This window comes from Ailuropoda melanoleuca, chromosome 20 (assembly GCF_002007445.2).
Source record: "Ailuropoda melanoleuca isolate Jingjing chromosome 20, ASM200744v2, whole genome shotgun sequence".
In the NCBI taxonomy this organism is placed as follows: Eukaryota; Metazoa; Chordata; class Mammalia; order Carnivora; family Ursidae; genus Ailuropoda; species Ailuropoda melanoleuca.
This window is the reverse complement of record NC_048237.1, coordinates 19,436,116-19,457,323: the sequence shown is the minus strand read 5'-3', so window position 1 is coordinate 19,457,323 and position 21,208 is coordinate 19,436,116.

Sequence of the window (21,208 nt, the reverse complement as noted above, 5' to 3'; positions counted from 1 at the left end):
CTTCTCCACAATAAATTCCAAGAGGATAACTTCCATGTCTACTTTATTTAACATTCCATCTCCAGGGATTAGCGTTGTGCTGAAAAGCAGCAGGCAATAATTACTGAATGAACTGATACATTAATGAGATTATAACAGCATCACATTTTTAGGTATGTGCTGGACTTCAAAAGCACGACATTGACTTTGGGCATCAAAGGTGCTAGTAGCAGGAAGAAATAGTGATGCAGAAAAGTCAGAATAGGACGAGAGATATATAGCATAGCAATCAACAAATACAGTTTCAGAAATGAAGAACAGTTTGTGAACTCAAGGAGGTGATTATAAGCTAGGTCTATCCCAAGAGTAAGATAGTTAAAAAAATTAGCCAACCTTATTACACCAGTTTTGATACATAACAGATATTATCATAAAATTTAAACATTTCAAGTGTATAATTCTATGATGGTTTTTAGTAACTTTAATGGGTGCATAACCATCACCACACATCACTTTTAGAGCATGCCCTTTTCTCCAATAAATTCTGTCATGCCAATTTACCGCAAATCCCCAGTCCTACCCCCAGCCCCAGGGCCACCACCAATCTTTTAATCTCAATAAATCTGCCTTTTCTGGGTATTTTATGTAAATGTAATAATAGAATATTCAGTCTCTTATATCTGATTTCTTTCACTTAGCATAATGTTTTTGAGCATTTGTCTGTATGCAATGAGCATTTAATCCGTACCTTTTTTGCAGCTGAATAATGTTCCATTGTGCGGATATAACATATTTTGTCAACGTGGCCTATAAACACACAGACACAAACACACATAGATACAGTTAGTTTTCATTACGCATGGTAATTTTATTCTGTAAAGTCTCCATGAACATAAAGTTAGTGAATGCTGAACCACTCTTCCTGAGGTGCGGGGTGGGGGAGAATATAATCTTAGATCCTAAAAAGACCTCTTCCTAGTAGGTTCTAATTTCTTTGTTTCACAAAGGAGAAAGCAAGGTTCAAAATGTTAAGTGACTTACCTGAGACTGCTCCTCTAACAGGTACCCAAGCTGGGATTCAAACCTCTTTAGATGGTCCCAGAGCTGGAGCTTCCTGCACTGCTGCCTGTCATCTCTATTCTCTGCTTGTCTGCAAGAGGTTGAAACAAGATGGCCAAGCTTCACCACCTTATGTGACTTCATGTGGGAACTTTCTTTCTTTCTTTTTTTTTTTTTTTTAAAGATTCTATTTATTTATTTGACAGAGATAGAGACAGCCAGCGAGAGAGGGAACACAAGCAGGGGGAGTGGGAGAGGAAGAAGCAGGCTCATAGCGGAGGAGCCTGATGTGGGGCTCGATCCCATAACACAGGGATCACGCCCTGAGCCGAAGGCAGACGCCTAACCGCTGTGCCACCCAGGCGCCCCCACGTGGGAACTTTCATATCCAGCAACTCTAATTATTTGCTATTTGCTAAATTTAACTTTTATATACAGATGTACACATATATAATTCATATATGGTCAATCCTCATTATTCATGGATTCCATATTTGAGAATTTGACTACTTGCTAAAATTTATTGGTAAGCCTCAAATCAATACTTGAGACACTGTTGTAGTCACTAGCATACATCCTCAGAACAGTGAAAATTTGAGTAACCAGACATGCGCATGGCTGCACTCTGCCTTCTTGTTTCTGCTCTCGTATTGAAAATGAGTGTCCTTTTCAAGGTCTATTTGATGTCACTTTTTCACATCTTTGCACTTTTGTTGGTAATTTAACTGTATAAAATGGCAACCAATCTTACTGCTGAAGGGCCATGTAACATTCTTTAACACAAGAAAGCTATGATTCGTCTTATGCAGAATATACTTGTGTTAGATAAGCTTTCTTTGGGTGTGAGTTATAGCACTATTGGCCGTGAGTTCAATGTTAATGAATCAACGATATGGAATATCCAAAAAGAAGAAGTTATTTTTTGATCTGTATGTGAGGGCATTCTGGAAAGTGTTAAAGTAATATCTACAGTGATGGAGGAAACTACAGAAAACTGGCTAAATTTGTAGATTCATTAGATGATGATGGATTAAAAGGGTAGTGGACAGCATTGTTATCAGGCTGAAAACTCACTCATGTAACTGTATTCACATTGTGGATGGGCTGAACAGCAAGGCCCAGGGTCCCTCCAGCTGGTTGCTTCAATTTTCTGCCATGTGACCCCTCATCTTCTTACAAGTTAGACTAGACTTCACACGTGGTGTCCCTAGGTTCCTGAACTCATATGCATCTTCTCCTATATCATATTGGTCCATATAAGGTTCAACCAGTACAGATTCAAGAATATAAACAATTATTTCCTCATAAGAGGGCCCACAACTATTATATTGTAAATATGTGTGGACAGAAGAATTCACTGGGAGCCATTATGATAATCACTTAGTACACTGTGTATCCTTTTTCTCTACAAGCTAAGGATAGATCTTTCCCATTCCATCTGAAATCATGCCACTGGCAGTACAAGCTGAAATTATATGGACTAGTCTGCATTTCACATACCTTCTGTGAAATTAAAACAACCTAGGTTCTTATTTTCAATTTGTAATATAAAGTGGCATCTGAATTATATACTCATTCTGTGAAGCAAGCATATAAATATAATTTATAAATACTGAAAAGACGTCCAATGATCAGACAAATGAAATCAAAGGAAAAAAATCTGCCCACAATAAATAATCACAGAATAATTCTTATACACAATCTTTTGTGTAAAAGAAGCATATTCCCCCCAATGAATTATATGATGCAAGAATATTCATGGTTTGAAAAATAATAAAAATATAATAATAAAATGGAAAATTAAAAGTTAATTGTATACGTGAATATAGTGGCAAAAATCATTCACAGATATTCCCATCCAATATGAAGAAAGTACTATATAAAAGCACAAAAATGATGAGGTGTAGTCTCATCACTCTTAGTAAAGCTATAGAAAAGGATTTTGTCCCACAAAAATCTATAAAATATGCTATAACCTAGATATGGGCCTTGCACAAAAATTGACTCAAAATGGATCATAGATCTAAATGAAAATTTTAAACTATAAAACTTCTAGTAGAAAACTTAGAAGAAGATCTAGGTGATATTGGGCTTGGTGATGAGTTTTATGATGGCAACCCCAAAAGCAAAACTCGTGAAAGAAAAAAAAATTTGTAGGACTTTATTAAAGAAAAACTTCCATATTCCCAAAGCCACTGTTAAATAATATAGACAAGCCACAAACTGGGAGAAAATAATTGAAAGGCATGCTAGCAGTCTGATATCCAATGGATATCTATTTGATGTCCAAAAATAGAAAGGATTCATAAAACTAAGTTAAAAAAAAAAAAAGGCAGTCTGAACAGACAGCTCAACAAAGAAGATATACAGATGGCAAATAAGCATAGATTATTAACATCAAATATCATTAAGGAATTGTAAATTAAAACATCGAGGTACTAGTAAACACCTATTACAATGATTAAATGCAAAAAATCCAGGTGAATATGTGGAGTAACAGAAACTCCCATTCATTGCTTGTAGAAATGCAAAATGGTACAGCCACTCTGGAAGATACTTTAGCACTTTCTTACAAAGCTAAATATAGTTTTACCTTATCATCTAGTAATCACACTCTTAGGTACTTATCAAGCTGATCTGAAAACTACACCCCCCCCGACAAACTGCAAATAAATGTCTACAGCAGCTTTATTCATAATTGCCAAAAAATGAAAGCAACTTTTGTCCTCCAATAATGTAATGGATTTATAAAACTTGTGTGACATCTACACAATGGAATTTTATTCAACAACAAAAAATAATGAGTTATCAAGCCATCATAGACACGGATGAATGTTAAATGCATATTACCAAGTCAAAGAAGTCAGTGTGAAAGAGTATGTACTGTATGATTTCAATTATATAGCATTCTGGAAGAAGCAAAACTACAGAGACAGTAAAAAGACCAGGGTGTCAAAGGTGTTGGGGTGAAGGGAAGAGTTGAATAGAGAGAACACAGGGAACTTTCAGACAGGGTAAAGCATTCTCTGTGACGTATAATCACAGTTACCTGACATTATGCCTTTGTCAAACCCATTTAATATATGAAATTGAATGTATGAAATGTATAAAATTTTTAAAAATATCATTTATTTATTTAATATTATTTATTTATTATGAAATATATTATAAAATATTTATTATTTAATATTATTTATTTATTATTATAAAATATTATTATTTATTTTCTATTCTTAGAATAGAAAGCAGAATGTGACAGAATACCCTCACTGTGTTTCAACTACATTTAACAACCTCACTATTTTAGTCCATTTGGGCCACTGAAATACAGCAGACTGGATGCTTACAAACAGCAGAAATATTTTGCACATAGTTGCAGAGACTAGAAGTCTAAGGTCAGCTAGCATGATTGAGTGAGGGTTCTCCTCTGGGTTGCGGACTGACTGTATCCCTAGATAGCAGAAGGGCCCAGGAAGTTCTATGGGATCTCCCTTGTAAGGGCATTAATTCCATTCATGAAGGCTTCTTCCTCATCATCTAATCACATCCCACAGGCTCCTCTTGCCAATACTACCACACCTGGGGTTAAAATTTCAATATATGAATTTGGGCAGACACAAATATTTAGACCACAGCACTCATAAAGGGGTGGAGGAAAATGTGCTGACCTAAATAACTATGTAAATGAATGGAATCTTTCAAACTGAAGGTAAAAGAAATTGTACATAAACAATATAATCTTTGATTATGTACAATGTAATTGCACATAAACAATGCAATTTAAAACAAAAACCATGTTTTTTTTTTTAAAGGGATATATGTTAACTGTTTTTGTTTTTTTTTAAAGATTTTATATATTTATTTGTCAGAGAGAGAGAGTCCACAAGCAGGGGCAGTGGCAGGCAGTCGGAGAGGCAGGCTCCCTGCTGAGGAGGAGCCCAATGCGAGACTTGATCTCAGGACCCTGGGATCATGACCTCAGCCAAAGGCGGATGCTTAACCGACTGAGCCACTCAGGCATCTCACATGTTAACAGTTCTGATGTTGCTATAATGTGTATGGGAATTAAACCCTTAAGCAAATGGATAGCAGAAGGTGAAAGTCAGGTTTTTCACTTTTGGAGTGGGCATTTACACATACTTATGGGGATGAGACTGTAATGACCCATGGGGTAATGAATTAGAATTGGAGAAATCAGTATGAAGGCATACATAGAGAGACATATTTATAGATATATGCATATACATAGGTTAGCAACATACATCTATTTTCTTACACTGTAAGCTGAAAGGGCCTAGAAGCAAAGACACTCAGTAGCAATGACTACACTTACCATCTCAATCATGGTTTCTAATATCTTCACCAGCAGAAGAAACAAGGGCTTCTGATTTGAAAACTGAAGAAGGAACGACACAAGATGAGCCTAGAACATCTTGTTGTGTCAGTGGATAATAGAGAGCTCAGTACACATAGTCATGCACACTCACACACGTACATTCCTGCACACAGTGATGGTGGTATGTCAAAGGGACATAGATGCTAAATGGGACAGCTTCTGATAGCCAAAACTGTAGCCACTTAAGGAACAATGTAATACATTAGTACTGGATTATAATTCAAAATATAAAATAAATATCCATCAGTTCATACTGATATAAATACATGATTGAATAAGTAAATGGGGAAAAAGATAAATCTTCATGCAGATGTATTCCACATAATTTATGCAGACACTTCATCTTTGAGGAGATAAATCATAACTTCTCACTATTTAAGTGTGGGTTGTACAAGTGACCTTCCTTCAAAAGTACAGTGTGGAAAAGGGTGTGGAGAATAATCTGATCATGGAGAAAACTCACAGATGCTACTTTGGCCAGGTAATCAAGGTCACTGTCAAAAGGTAAGTTTAGCTGATGGTATGTATCCCTGATGTGATAAAATGACACTTTACTTACATGGTCTTCCTCTCAAAAACACAGTAACTCCAGTCTAAATATGAGGAAAACATCAGATAAATCCCAATAGAGGGACATTCTACAAAACACCAATTAAATTAATTAAACAAGGAGTCCATTAAACTGAAGTGGCTCCAATGCTCTGGTGGCCTATGTACAAAAACCAAAACATAAGCTTGTAAATTCCTCAAGGTTAAGAAATCAAAACCTAAGGACAACCAATCACACACGGCCAACTAGGCTCTCCCAAATAAGGCAAACACTGACAGCCATCACCCAGAGCCCACTCGGTTTTAAGCTCCTGTCAATTAAGCAAATCATTTTCTTTCTTTGCTTCTATACTTCACTATACAGATGCTCCCCATTTTACACTGGTTCAACTTATGATGTTTTTTGGCTTTATAACGGTATGAAAGTAATGCACATTAAGTAGAAACTGTACTTTGATTTTGAATTTTCATTTTATTTTCTGGGCTAGTAATATGCCACAAGATATTCCCTCCTGACGTTGGGCAGCCCCAGTGACGCATAGCTCCCGGTCACCTACACAATCATGAGGGTAAACAACTGAACACTTACAACCGTTCTGCATCCACTCAACCATCCTGTTTATCACAGCATTCAATAAATTACATGAGATAGCCAATGCTTTATGATAAAATAGGCTTTTGTGCTAAATGATTTGGCCAAACTTAAACTAATATAAGTATTCTGAGACACGTCAAGTAGGCTTGGCTTAGTAAGCTATGATGTTCAGCTGGATAGGTATATTCATTGCATTTTTGTCTTAGAATATTTTCACTTTACAACAGGTTTATCAATAAGGACATAACCCCATTTTAAGGAGAGGAAGATCTGTCTAAGTTTTTTTCCCTAGCCTCTGTCAGTGGAGGGCTCCTAACCAATTCTGGTTTGGCACTACCTGATTCCAATCAATTTTTGCTCAAATAAACTCTTAAAATTGTTAATATGCCTTAGTTTATATTTTAACATACCTCACCAGCATTCCTTAAAACATTCATCAGAAACAAAGAAAGTCTAAGAAACTGATACAAATGAGAGAAGTCCAAGGAGACATGACAACTAAATGTAATGTGGTGTCCTGGATGGGTCCCTGGAGCAGAAAAAAAGGTTAATAGCTAAAAACTAAGGAAATGTGGGGGAAAAAAACGGTATGGCTTTTAGGTATAACAATGTATTAACATTGGTACATTAATTCTATAAATTTATCATAGTAATATAAAATGTTATTAGTAAGGGAAAGTAGGTGCAAAGTATATAGGAAATTTCTTGACCAAATTTGCAACTTTTGTAAAAATCTAAAATTATTCTAAAATATTTAAAATTATGTCAAATATTATTCTAACTAGGATATTTGAATAACTTCTTTTTAATCAGCAATAAAATATTTTTTGTTATTAATACTTCTTTTTATCAACACTTCCGCCATTATTCAGAGAAGATCTAGGTAACACAGATCTACACAAAATCAAATGAAAGTATGTAACACTGTGAATGTGAAAAACAGCACTGTCATGATATGCACATACCTGGAGCGCTAAAATTTAAAACAAATTTACAGAGCGACTATTGACTTTTTACAGTGAATTCAAAAGGATAGTTAGCCAATCACTAGAGTGAACCTATAAAATGGGAGACAATATTTACATATCATATATGATTAGGAGTTAATACCCAGGATATAAAAATAAGTCCTACAACTCTCAATAACAAAGAAAACAAATAACCATTAAAAAATGGACCAATAAGGAAAAAAAAAATGGACCAAGGACTTGAAAATTTCTCCAAGAATGACATACAAATGGCTAACAAGCATATGAAAAGGTGCTCAATATCATTATTCATTAGGGAAATGTAAATCAAAACCATAATGACATACTACCTCTTATCCCTTAGCATGACTACTATTTAAAAAAATAGCCAGTAACATTTATTGGCAAGGACAAGGCAAAACTGGAACTCTTGTCTACTGTTGGTGGGATAAAATGGTATAGCTGCTATGGAAAACAATATGGCAGTTTCTCAAAATGTTAAAAATAGAATTATTATATGATGCAGGAATTCTACTTTTGGGTACATACCCAGAAGAATTGTAAGCAGGGTCTTGAAGAGATATTTGTCCAGTATGTTCATAGCAGCATTATTCATAATAGCCAAAAAATGAAAGCAATCTAAGTGCCTACTGATAGATGAATGGGTAAGCTGAGTGTGGTAGATGCACCCAAGTGAATATTATTCAGCCTTAAAAGGGAAATTCTGAACTGTGCTACAACCCAAATGAAACTTGAGGGAATTATGCTAGGTGAAATAAACCCAATGCAAAAAGACAAATTCTGTACAATTCCACTTCTGTGAGGTACTGACAGTAGTCAGTTCAGAGAGAGAAAATAGAATGGAGTTGCTAGGGCAAAAAACATTTCAAAATTCATAGAGAGAAATTCAATACAGTAGTCAAATTCAGAGAAAGAAAGTAGAATGGTGATTGCTAGGGTAACAAATATTTCAAAATTTGAAAAACTGATAATAGGCTAAAAAGTCATAAAAATAGTCATGCTTCTCTATATCAGTAAAATTTTTAAAAAATTTTAAGTAAAAATAATGCTATTTATGATTATCACTCAATTTTAAGGAAATTAGAAGTGCAACTAATAAAACTTACACAAAGTTATGTTAAAAATATTGAAATCTATTAAAAGACACCGAAATATAAGGAGTATATTTAATACAGACGAATCTTAGAAATTTAATTTTCTATAAAAAATGCAACTTCTAAAATACTACATACAATGATACCCTGTATCTAGAATTTGTATTAAAAAAAGCACATCTGAATAACATGTTATTTAAAGATTGTAGTAATAGTTTTCAGAAAAAATAATGAATGTACAATTCAAAGTCTGGTGTTTATCCTGGGTTAGAGGGTGGGAAGATGGGCAAATAGAGGAGAGCATAAGTGGATACAAAGTACAGGCAATGCTCTGCTTTTTACGTTGGATGATGGGCTCATATCTATCTATCTATCATCTATCTATCTATCATCTATCTATCTATCTATCTATCTATCATCTATCTATCTATCATCTATCTATCTATCTATCTATCTATCTATCTATCTATCTGTCAGAGAGACAGAGAGAGAGAGCACAAGCAGAGGGAGCATCAGGCAGAGCGAGAAGCAGGTTCCCCGCTGAGTGGGGAGCCTGATATGGGGCTCACTCCCAGGACCCTGGGATCATGACCTGAGCTGAAGGCAGATGCTTAACCAACTAAGCCACCCAGGCACCCCGAAAGCTAAATATTTTAAGGGAGGGAAAGAAAGAAAGGGAAGAAAGGGAAGAAAAGAAAGGGAAGGAAGGGAGGGAAGGAAGAAAAGAAAAGAAAAAAGAAAGAAAAGGAAAGGAAAGAAGAAAGAAAGAAAGAAAGAAAGAAAGAAAGAAAGAAAGAAAGAGAAAAAGAAAGAAAACCAAACCAATCTGCCAACAATTTATGACTTTACAGCAGCCACTTTTTAATTTTCAATGGAAGAATTAGACTTTGGAATTCAAACAGTTTACTTATAAGAAGAAATCTTTTACTTGATATTCTTTAGGAAGAAAAGCTAAACTATAAATGAACTATATGAAATATAAATGCTCAGAGGGGAAAAATGCTAGGATTCCTCCTTTCTGTGATTCTCTGGATATATGATTATGTAGCTACAAGCATACAATGAACACATGTGGGTTCAGTTTACTCCTCCATTTTACCAGCTACCACAAGGGGGAATCGGCCTCTCCGAGGATCTGCTTCAGTTGACTTCATTAGAAGTTGCTTAAGTATCATCTTTCTTGGCACATGAACAGCCAGGAGGCAGTGCATCAAATTTCACTTCACTGTGCATTCTGAATTTTTATGCTCTTACACATCATATTGAGTATGATCCTTTTATGTAAATCTGATCTGAAGTAATTAAGATCAGCAGTGTTTAAGATGAAAAGGTGGAGTATGGAGACAGAGAAGACCTTAAAACATGGGCCAGCTGATGCAGTCAGACACTCCTAAGATCATTTTAAACTTGGCATTTGAGTTTTTAAAAAGGCAGTTAAGTTAAATAACACATTTATTCAGCTCTAATGAATATTTGATTGGTTTTCAGAGATAATTGCCCTCTATCAGGGTCATAGCATTAACATGAAAATTAGTCATTACCTTCTCCATGAGAATTGGAAAAATATCCCTATTAAAGTTTTTGAAGGAGCTTTTCAATGAAATAACTTTGCATACTGTTGGCATGTTATAATCATTTAAAAATGCCTCTTCGAAACTCATTTATGTATTTAATCAAAATCATATTTTTAAGTTCACAGAAAATGTCTTCAGAAGCATAGGGATAATATGTATTTTTCTGGTAGTGGTATCAGTAGAGTAAAATAAGAAAGAAAAATAGACCATTTTATCCTTTCTATTGTTTATCCATTACCTATCATCAGTTGTTCACAATTCACAGTTCTTAATAAAGTTCAATAAATAAAATATATGGGGGAAGGTAATTTTAAAAATTGTCACACATTTTTGAGATATTTAAAAAATAAGCTGACAGTCTTTGCTATAGTATTACTGAAAAGATATAGATGACTAAAAGAAATAGATATTGCTCTTAAATCTGATTGTGGATTATGAAAACCACATAAAATACTTAGCTCACCAGGAGAACTAATATGCTAGACTCCTACCTCAAACTATAGCAGAAATCTCCCACTGAGTCCCAGAGAATGGAGGAGTTTGGGGGAATCATTTGTCTAAAATACATTTGGTCTAATATTCCTTGAGTAAAATGGCTGTACCTTACAGAAATAGAACGCCTGAAAACTTTCAAAGGTGCTGTGGCATAAGAATAAAATTATGGTATTTCCACAGGGGATTTGCTAGGGAAATACCTCAGTGTAACAACAGAAAGAAAAGTCTGAAAGCTTGACTTTGAGAGCTAGTAGCTGATGGTCGTGTGTAAATTGTTACAACACAGAGAACAAAGGCAAAATCAGGCCATTTAGAGTAAAAAACAAACAAACAAACAACAACAAACAACTATGGTCTGAAGGAACAAAAGAATTATTAAAATAATGACAAACACCGAGTAGCACTCAACAGCATCAAATTCACGAGGGTGAATCACAAGTATGACAATATGTTTTACTAGTGACCTACCGTAGGATTATAGAATTCAGGCATAGAAGAGTGATATTATTTTCTTTACGTAAATGTGCGACCATAAGATCTCCACCTATTCTTTATGATATATTTAAATATTACTTATCATTTATGACACAGCTTAAATACCCTCTCCTCAATTCTTCCAGGAAAAACCAGCCTTAGCTATTTCTCTTATCTTTCTTCGCTATCTTCAGGTTGATAACACATTTATCACATTGATGCCACTATCATATTTCAGATATTCTAAATGCATATTTTTCTACATTATGATACCTCTGAAATCTGGAAGTGTGTTATAATTAATGAGATAAGAGACGATTAGCTCAATTTTGACAGTATTTTTTTCTTTCTTAAGAGTATGTAAAATAATTGTGCTATATAATCCATGGCAATTTAGAGATGCTGAAAAACAGTGAAAAATATCTTTATCAGCAGACAGTTGGTCCTCAAGGGTGAGATCCACATCTCAATCTTGTATGTTTTTCAGAGTCCCAAAGAGTGCTTGTCATATAATAGATGAGTAATACACAGTTAAATCATGGTATCTATCATTATCAGTCTGATAATTATTGTTCCATTACAAATAACAAACCCTTCAAACTTTTAAAGAATGTACAGCTAGAATTTAAATAAAAACTTGAAACAACAGAAAAAGCATACTAAGAAAAAAAAAGGCATATCCCCAAAAAATGGTGAAATAAAAGCAATAACATATGTCTCTCAAGTACAGATTATTTACAATAGGAAGGAAATGATGCTTTTTTCAATACATGCATAATCACGAAGATGGCAGCTTCATATAAATTAGGGAGAAACAGTGTAAATAAAATATATAAATAACCAGGTACCAAGGCCTAAGGCAATTTGACAAATTTAAGGAGAGATAGTTGAGGTGAAATGTACCCTGAGAATTTAATTTTGCACTGTATCATGACCACATAATTCATGTCTAAAACAATAAAGTGTTGAGAATAAAAAAAGGATATTATGATGTTGGGACAATTTTATTAATTTTATTAAGCCATAACCCTAATTCCAGATAACTCAGAGAGAATAAAAAAATTCAGTATATTTGTATATTTTCTTCCATTTCTATACTGATCACTTTTGTTCAGGATTTTATCAGCCACCCCTGGACTTTGTAAAACAGTTTTATTGAGACATAATAAACTGTACCCATTTAATGTATGGAAATGAATTTCTATCGATACATTTGCCTCTGAAACTACTACCACAATCAAGATACTAAACTTCCCCTTTACTCTCACTTGCTGTCCATTCTCGCATCTACTTCCAGTCCCATGAATCTCTGTAGTGTTTTGTCTGTATGTAGCTTAGTTTGTAATCGAATGTTATGTAAATGGAATAATACATGACTCTTTAGCACCTGGCTTCTGTCAGCGTAATTTTAATAATCATCTGTATTGTTTCTTGTATCTGCAGTTAATTCTTTTTACTGTTTTTCCATTCACTTGTTGAGGGATATCTGATCTCCCCCACCCCCGCTCTGATCTTTGGTAAATAAAGCTGTATAAATTTTTGTTTACAATATTTGTGTGGACATATGTTTTTATTTCTCTTGGAGTAGAATGTCTAGGTCATCTAATAGCCGTATGTTTAACTTTATAAAAACTGTCAATAGTTCAATAGCCAAAGTAGTTGCCCCGTTTTCAAGACTCAGCAGCAAGATAGTTCCTTCACATTTCCTCTAGCAATTATTTTTGTCTGTATTCTTTTTTTTCCTATTTATCCTAATGCTTTTAGTATAAACCATTCCTGTATGTGTGTGGTGTTATCACAGTGAAGCTTTAATCAGCACTCCCTTGAGAGTAATGAGTTCAAGCAATTTTTATGTGTTGACTATCCATCCATAGATCTTTTTTTGTAAAGTGTTTGTTTACATTTTGACCATTTGATTCAGATTCTTATGTTATTATTGAGTTGTTACAGTTTTATATATTACATGTATATGTAATATATAAACATATTCTGGATATATAAAAAGCTTGTTAGAGCTATGTATTTTAAATATTTTACCTAATTCTGTGGCTTGCCTTTTTGTTTTCTTAAAAATTACTTATGAAGAGCTAAACACTTAACTTTAATAAAGTCAAGTATTATTTTAATACTGTACATAATTATTTTATAAAGCAGTGCTACACAATGGAAACATTGCAATTTATATGATTTCACCAGGAATAGTACTATTATGGTAAGCCTAGATACTTTCTGAGATAAATCAGTGAGAAGTTTAAAGTCTTGAAAACCAACTATGTAATGAACTTCATAAGGTGCATATAGGTTAAAATATTCTGTGTTAATGAAACTTTACTATTCACATATGTAAACTCGTAAAAACAAAAAAAGGTTATTTTTAAATAACTAATTGTTTAATCTAAGTTTTGAAAATACTTTCAATTAATTTTAATTTGTATTTATTTTGGGGCATAATATTAATTTGCTACTTTCTTCAAAGGTATGGTACACATCAAATGCCTACTGTATTATTCTTTCTTCTTATAATCTATCCTGTATTTTGATAGCCTATCAACAATATGTTATCAAAAATTTTTAAATATCATAGAATGTATATGTATATCAACACTGGTGAGATTTCATATACAAAATACACATTTTGCTATAATTTGTCATGACTTTGTTATTTTGACAACAAAATGTGGCCCAGTTCATTTGTAGGAATATTGTCTCTCTTCGTTTTCTCTATTAGGCGGTCTGTAATATGTCTTGACATACTATATCTACTTCAGTTAAAGTTATTTCCTTTTCTCTTTTATCATTTATAAATAGGTGTCATGTTATTACTTATACTAATATTAAATTTTTATCCCATATTCAACTTTATTTCTATTTTTCCTTTTCAGCACTTTGTGTATGGGATAACTTCACATCTTCTTTTAAAATCAAATATAAATCATATGCTTGTACAAAAATCTGCATTTTTTTAGTGTTATTATACCTTACCATACCTCCAGCGCTCTGTCCCATGACTGTGTTCAATCAGATGGCTCCAGGTGCTGTGGATCTTGTGCAGATCAGGCCATCTTGGGGCACAGGTACCAGACCTCAGTCACAGGGTGGTGGCCTGGAGAGCAGATCACTCCCATTGGCCTGTAATAATTTGATGAGATCACTTTAATTTTAGTAGCAAGAAGGGTGCTGATAGACTGATCATAAGAGACACTTCGACTCAGGGAGAGTTCAGGGCTCTGGGCTCCCTATGATCCATTATCCATGCTTTGACTTAATACTGTCTATGACCATATGTGCACTTTCTCTAATCAATGTTCCCACAATGGTGCTAAGAATGGCATATTTGATAATAAGGAATGTAAAGAGATGATTCCTAGCACTAAACATGAGGAAATGGTGCCCGAGCTTTATGAAGAGGTTTTGTATGTATTGGTGACACAGTAAATACTGAAATACCCTTCTCTATCAATTATTCTAAATAATTATTGATCAACTACAACTTACATGGACCCACTAGTTCTCTATTTAAGTCAAATTGTCTACGTGGATAGGGTCTCCTTATGAATATATATTCTATATATGTATTTGTCCAGGGTCATCGATATAGTCTAGTGCCCTAGTGACAGACCAAATATACATGTAGATACCCAGTTTTCTATTTCAATTTGGTTATGCTTACAACTGTAACATGAAAATTAACCCTTGCATTAAAATTCCATTTTATCCTAAAAGCCCAGTACATATGACACATATGTATAATACAAATACAGCATGTGCCTAACACAAATGACCACCAAATCTGTATTTTTGCTTTACTTTAACTTGGTAAAATAATGAGGTGGCATTCTAACATTTGGTATATGCCTTTTACAATATGTGGGTTCTCTTACTCCATGGTTAAATTTGAGGTGATTGAAAATTTTCAAAAAATAGTATATAATATTGAAACTATCTAATAATAGGTATCTGTTTATCAGATACTTAAATAAAAATAAAATCATATAATTATATAAATTGCTGCTAATTTGTGTAACATTATCCTTAAATGTCCTTGATTATTGACAGTGATGCCAATACGATATTTGGCCAGTGTTATCAAAACATGCAGAAGCACAGCCAGGGAAATTAGCATGGACCACAGGCCTCGTGAAACTGAATTGGTTTTCTTCTTCAGATACAAATTGAAACTGAGAATGACTGCAAATCACTGTCACCTCTCAATTGCTTTTACAATTACTTCAACCTAAATTGAGTATTTTTCTTCTGGAAATTTATCTCTACACAGTAAAATATCGAAACCAAACCATATGCACTGAGTGAGTTTACATAAAATATGCAATTGTTAATTTTTTTTGCAAGTTACCTGTGAAGGAAAAAAATATCAATAGAGTTAAAAACAAGATTGCTTCCAAAATGAGTCCCGGTTTTTATGCTTTCATCATTAACAATGTATACTAATTTTTTCCCCCAGTTTTGTTGTGTAGTACATGCAAATTTAGTCAACTCAACTTACAACCATTATTCCCTCGTTCATTATTTACACTAACATTTTAATCCTGAACCCCATGTGGTGTATTCCTCGACAAAGGGAAAGTTGAATTTGATGTTAATAAGTAAAATGAATTTTTTTTCACATCCAGTGTAAAACCTCCCTCATATAGGGAGCATAGAGACCTCAATGACCTTTATGATAATTTCTTGTTAAGAAAATAAAAGAATTGCTCTCACAATTTTAATGTTTAACAAGAGTGTGAAACTATGAAGCGGAATAAGTAACTGTAATAATTTTCACCTAACAAGGAGTGTAATTCAGATACTGATTAGAACATTTTACTTAGAAGAGGTGATTACAATTTTATTGTCTTTAAATTACATAGAAATGTCATTATTCTGTCATATGTTTTGAATTCTGCACATCAAAGTTAGCTCAGTCTGTTAGATACTGGGTTATGCCTAACCTTACTCTGAATAGGTACCACTTTAAAATAGAGCACTTATATTTTGACATTCTAAAATCTAGATATTAATGACACTGTATTGCATTTTGCAAAGACTGGATATTGTCTACTTTCTCTTGGCACTCACCCAGAGCCCATTTCCTAGTTTCTCTTGCATTTAGGTGAGGCTGTGTGACTATTTTGGTGAATGAAATGTGGGAAGAAGTAATATACATAATTTTCAGGTCCACCCCGTAGAAATCTCCCCCAGAGAATCTTTTTGGTCATTTTCCCTTCTAGCTGTGGGGAACAGAGACAGCTTCCAACATAAACTCAGTATCCATGTGGTCAAACTGAGTGTTGCTAGAGGGGAGGGTGGTGGGAGGTTGGGTTAAATGGGTGATAGGTATTAAGGAGGCGACCTGTTTTGATGAGTACTGGGTGTTATATGTAAGTGATGAATCACTAAATTCTACTCCTGAAACCAATATTACACTATATGTTAACTAACTAGAATTCAAATAAAAACTTGAAACAAAACGAAATATTATCAAACTCAGGATTGTTTTCCTGTAGAATAAATAAAATTTAAATGTGTTTTAAGTTTTGGACATTTTTTAACTTCTTAAATTTGTCTCTTTCATTTGTTACACTGTATATTATAGTTTTCAGAAGTATATTTTCAACTACTGTATGTGGGATAATCAATCGATCAATTTAAAAAAAAAAGTAAGTTCCACAATGGAATAAGCGTTGGTCATTGTATCACAACTAGGAAGTCTTATCCAATCTGCAAAATCAACATTGGATTGTTAGATAAGGGAGAAATAACATAACTATTTCAAATTTGGAGATGTACTCATTTTGATAATTATCTTTAGCTAACCTAATGTAGAAGGTAAAACAAAAAACCACACATAAACTCACTGAACTGAGAATTGGAAGGTTTGATTAGTAATAGTAGTTCTAGTCTTCAGGCAATTATCCTGTGAATTTATGAAAGTTCTTAGACCTCTGTTTCTTCATCTGTAGGGTGTTAGAAGTTTATTAGGTATACATGTACCTTATAAGTCAATCTTTACCACGTTCGTTTATGTTCTATGAACTTATAGTAGGATAAAGCAGACACAGTGTTTGTTTTCATGGATTTCAGTCTTCATGGTACTGTAAATATACATATTATATGATGGGAGTTTAAATGATGCAGGAGTCTAAACCTAGTTGAAAGCTTAGGGAATGCTCCACTCTGCAAGTTATGTTGAAACTGAAAATAACACAATACAAATTGTGTTAGCAAAAGGTTAGAATTAGCGTTTCAGCAGAACACATATGAACACCACAAAGAACATAACCCATCTTCTTTTTATACTTTCTGTGGTAACTTTTTAAATGACACATGATGGCTATATAGCATTACATTAATCTCAGGTGTACAACGTGATAATATTTGTATACATTGTGAAACGATCACCACAGTAAATCTAGCTAATATCTGTCACCGTACAATATACAGTTACAGTATTTTAGTGTGTATGATGAGAACTTTTACCACCCTCTCTTAGCAACTTTCAAATGCACAGTACAATAACTATAATTACCATGTTGTATAGTACAACCCCATGACCTTTTTTTATAACTAAACTTTTGTAAATAATATTGCAATGAACATGAAAGTGCATATATCCTTCAAGTTAGTATTTTTGTTTTCTTCAAATAAATATCCAGAAGTAGAATTGCTGGATCATATGGTAGTCCTATTTTGAATTATTTTGGAACCTCCATACAGTTTTCCATGGTGGTTGTACCAAGTTACGTTCCCACCAGAGTGCACAAAAGTTCACTTTTCTCCCTAACCTCATCAATACCTGCAAGTTCTTATCTTTTTGATGATCACCACTCTGCCAGGTGTGAAGTGATATCTCATTACGCTACTGAGTTATATGTTTTTTTTTTTAAATATAGTTTGGATATTAACTGTTCATCAGAAATATGATTTGCAAATATTTTCTCCTATTCAGCAGGTTGCCTTTTCATTTTGTTGATGGTTCTCTTTGCTGTGCAGAAGCTTTTTGGTTTGATGTAGTCCTATTTATTTTTGCTTTTGTTGCTTTTGCTTTTGGTGTCGAATCCAAAAAAAAAAAAAAATCATTGTCTAGACTAATGTCGAGGAGCTTACCAGCTAGGTTTTCTTCTAGAAATTTTATGTTTCCAGATCTTATGTGCAAGTGTTTAATGTAATTTTGGTTAATTTTTGTGTATGGTGTAAGTTAGAGATCTGGTTTCATTCTTTTGCATGTGACTATTCAGCTTTCCTAACACTGTTTATTGAAGGAAACTGTCCTATACCCATTGTGTATTTTTGGCACCATTGTTGTAAATTAATTGACCATGTATATGTGGATTTATTTCTGAAATGTCTGTTCTGTTCCATTGTTCTATGTGTCTGTTTTTATGGTTACTATAATTTTGTACTATAGCTTTAAACCAGGGGGTATATACTTCAGCTCTGTTCTTTTTTCTAAAGATTGCTTTGGCTACTCAAGCCTTTTGTAGTATGGACATTTTAACACTATCAATCCTTCCAATCCTTGAGCATGTAATATCTTTCCATTTACTTCTGTCTCCTTCAATTTCTGTCATCAGTGTCATAATTTTTGGGGTGCGGGTTTTTCATACCCTTCAATATATTCTTAGATATTTTATTCTTTTTGATGTGATTGTGAATAGGACTTTTTTTCTTAATTTCTCTTTCTGATTGAGCCACCTAGGCATCCCCACATTGTTTTAATGCATGTAGCTTTATAAGTTATCTTAAAATTTGCTAGTATTTTGGTCTTGTCATGAAAAAATTTTGCTATTCTGGTCTCGTTCTTGATATTAGTTAATTGGCTTTTTTTTTCTCTGATACATTTCCAAGAGTTTATTAATATTATTAATCAGGGCAATGAAGAAGCATTTGGTATTACTGATTTTATTTCTATTTTTTTCTATTAGCCTATTTAGTATTTAGAACTGTACTTTTTAGTATTAACACGTTTGGAGGCTATGTCAAATACATTTTAGTTATTGATTTATAATTTAATTGTGGTTTGAGAATATATTTTGAATTACACACAGAGTATGTGATATGATGATGAATAATTTCTATGCAGTTTAAAGAATACATATTCTACTGTTTTTACTGAAATGTTATATTTAAAGTGGTTATTTCAAGTTGGTTTTCAGTATTTAGACTTATTCAAACTTATATTCTACCGACTTATCAATAAGTGAAAATTTGTTGACCTCTGAATGTGATTATGAATATACCTCTGATTTTATCATATATTTTTAATGTTTGTTATTAAAAGTGAATAAATAGGGGCACCGGGGTGGCTCAGTCAGTGAAGCATCTGCCTTTGGCTTAGGTCATGATCCCAGGGTCCTGGGATTGAGTCTGACTTCAGACTCCTTGCTCAACAGGGAGCCTGCTTCTCTCTCTGCCTGCTCTGCCTGCCACTCCCACTGCTTGTGCTCTCTCTCTGACAAATAAATAAATAAAATCTTTTTTTTTAAACGTACATAAATGTTAATTTTTAAATACCCTGTTGATGTATTAATAGAAAAATTGGGTCTATTTTAAACTCTGATTACTAATAATGAAGGACATTTAAAAAGCCTGCGCAAAAGATCTCTTTTAATTTTTAAGGTAATTGGAAAATGGTGTGAAACACAGAACAATGTAAATCTATGATAAAGAAACCATTTAAAGTAAAAATCAGTTAGTCCTTAATCCTGAACAATAGTTATAGAAACAAGATTTGTCGCAGATCCAGACAAATGGCTCTGAAATGTTTATAATATCAATAAACATTTGAGCATGAATAATAGAGGAGTTTTACGTTATCAGTCTGGAAGACTGAAACATTGTCTCAGTAGCAGATGGGTCTTTCAAAGATAGCTGTTTTGAGAATGAAATATCATATCACAATTAATGTCATGGTTGATGCTGTTCACTTGGAATTTTTTAATGAAAAAAGGAAGAAAGAAAGAACAACAACAACAAAAAAGCAAGCCACTCTTTGAGACTTCAACTGAAAATTTCTGAAAATATGAAAGGGAATGTTCTTATAAGGATAGGCAACTCATAAGATATGTTGCGCTAAAGTGCAGTATTTTCATGAATTTGCAAAATTTTTTAAAAAATGCATTTGAAAGACATTCATATAGAAATTAATGATTTTTGATACCTAAAAACAATTTTGTTCTTATATGCCATGTCACACTTCATAGAGACTAGTATTTCACAAGTGATTAGAGAATTAATGCAAATATACTCAAGACGAGTTACTCAATAACACATGGCCCCTTTTAGCTGATTACTTAATTATATTTAGGAGAGACAGATGTTTCTCAATGGCTCCCTCTGAAACAGGATGTTGTTTTGGTTTGATGTTTTTAGATCTATTTACTACTGAGTACTTTGATAGACTTTGTATTTAAGGTGGCAGTTTCAACATATATATACTTTTTATAATAAATACCTGAATCCAAATATTAAAGTGAATAATCTACGATTATTGAAACACTCTACTAATGTTTAAAATAGCAAAATCAGTTAGTTGATTATGGCTCCTAACATTGTTAAGAGAAAGAGAGAAAATATATATGTGTGTGTATGTGTATACAGAAACTAATGCTATTTAACAACTTATTCAAGTTAAGATATCCAGAATCTTGTATAATTTAAAAGGTAAAGTATTTCAAATTATTGTGATATTTAACTTTTTAAAATTAATATCTTAGCTTAAAACAAGTATGTTAAAAAACACAAACAGTATTTATAAAGACCTTAACAAGCATCTCACCAAAGGTGACAATAGTCCCTCCTCACAAAATGTTGAAGATATGAAGATTCATGAATATTTAAACTAATAAAAGATGCTACCTACTATGTGAAATTTCAAAATCATTGTTATAGTACTCAACTGTAAATGTACATACAAATATTCTAAATATGGTAGCATATTTATAGATTGTGTTATACATAACTTTCTAAAATATAATGTCTCTCTGTATCATTTGGTTTCACAGTTC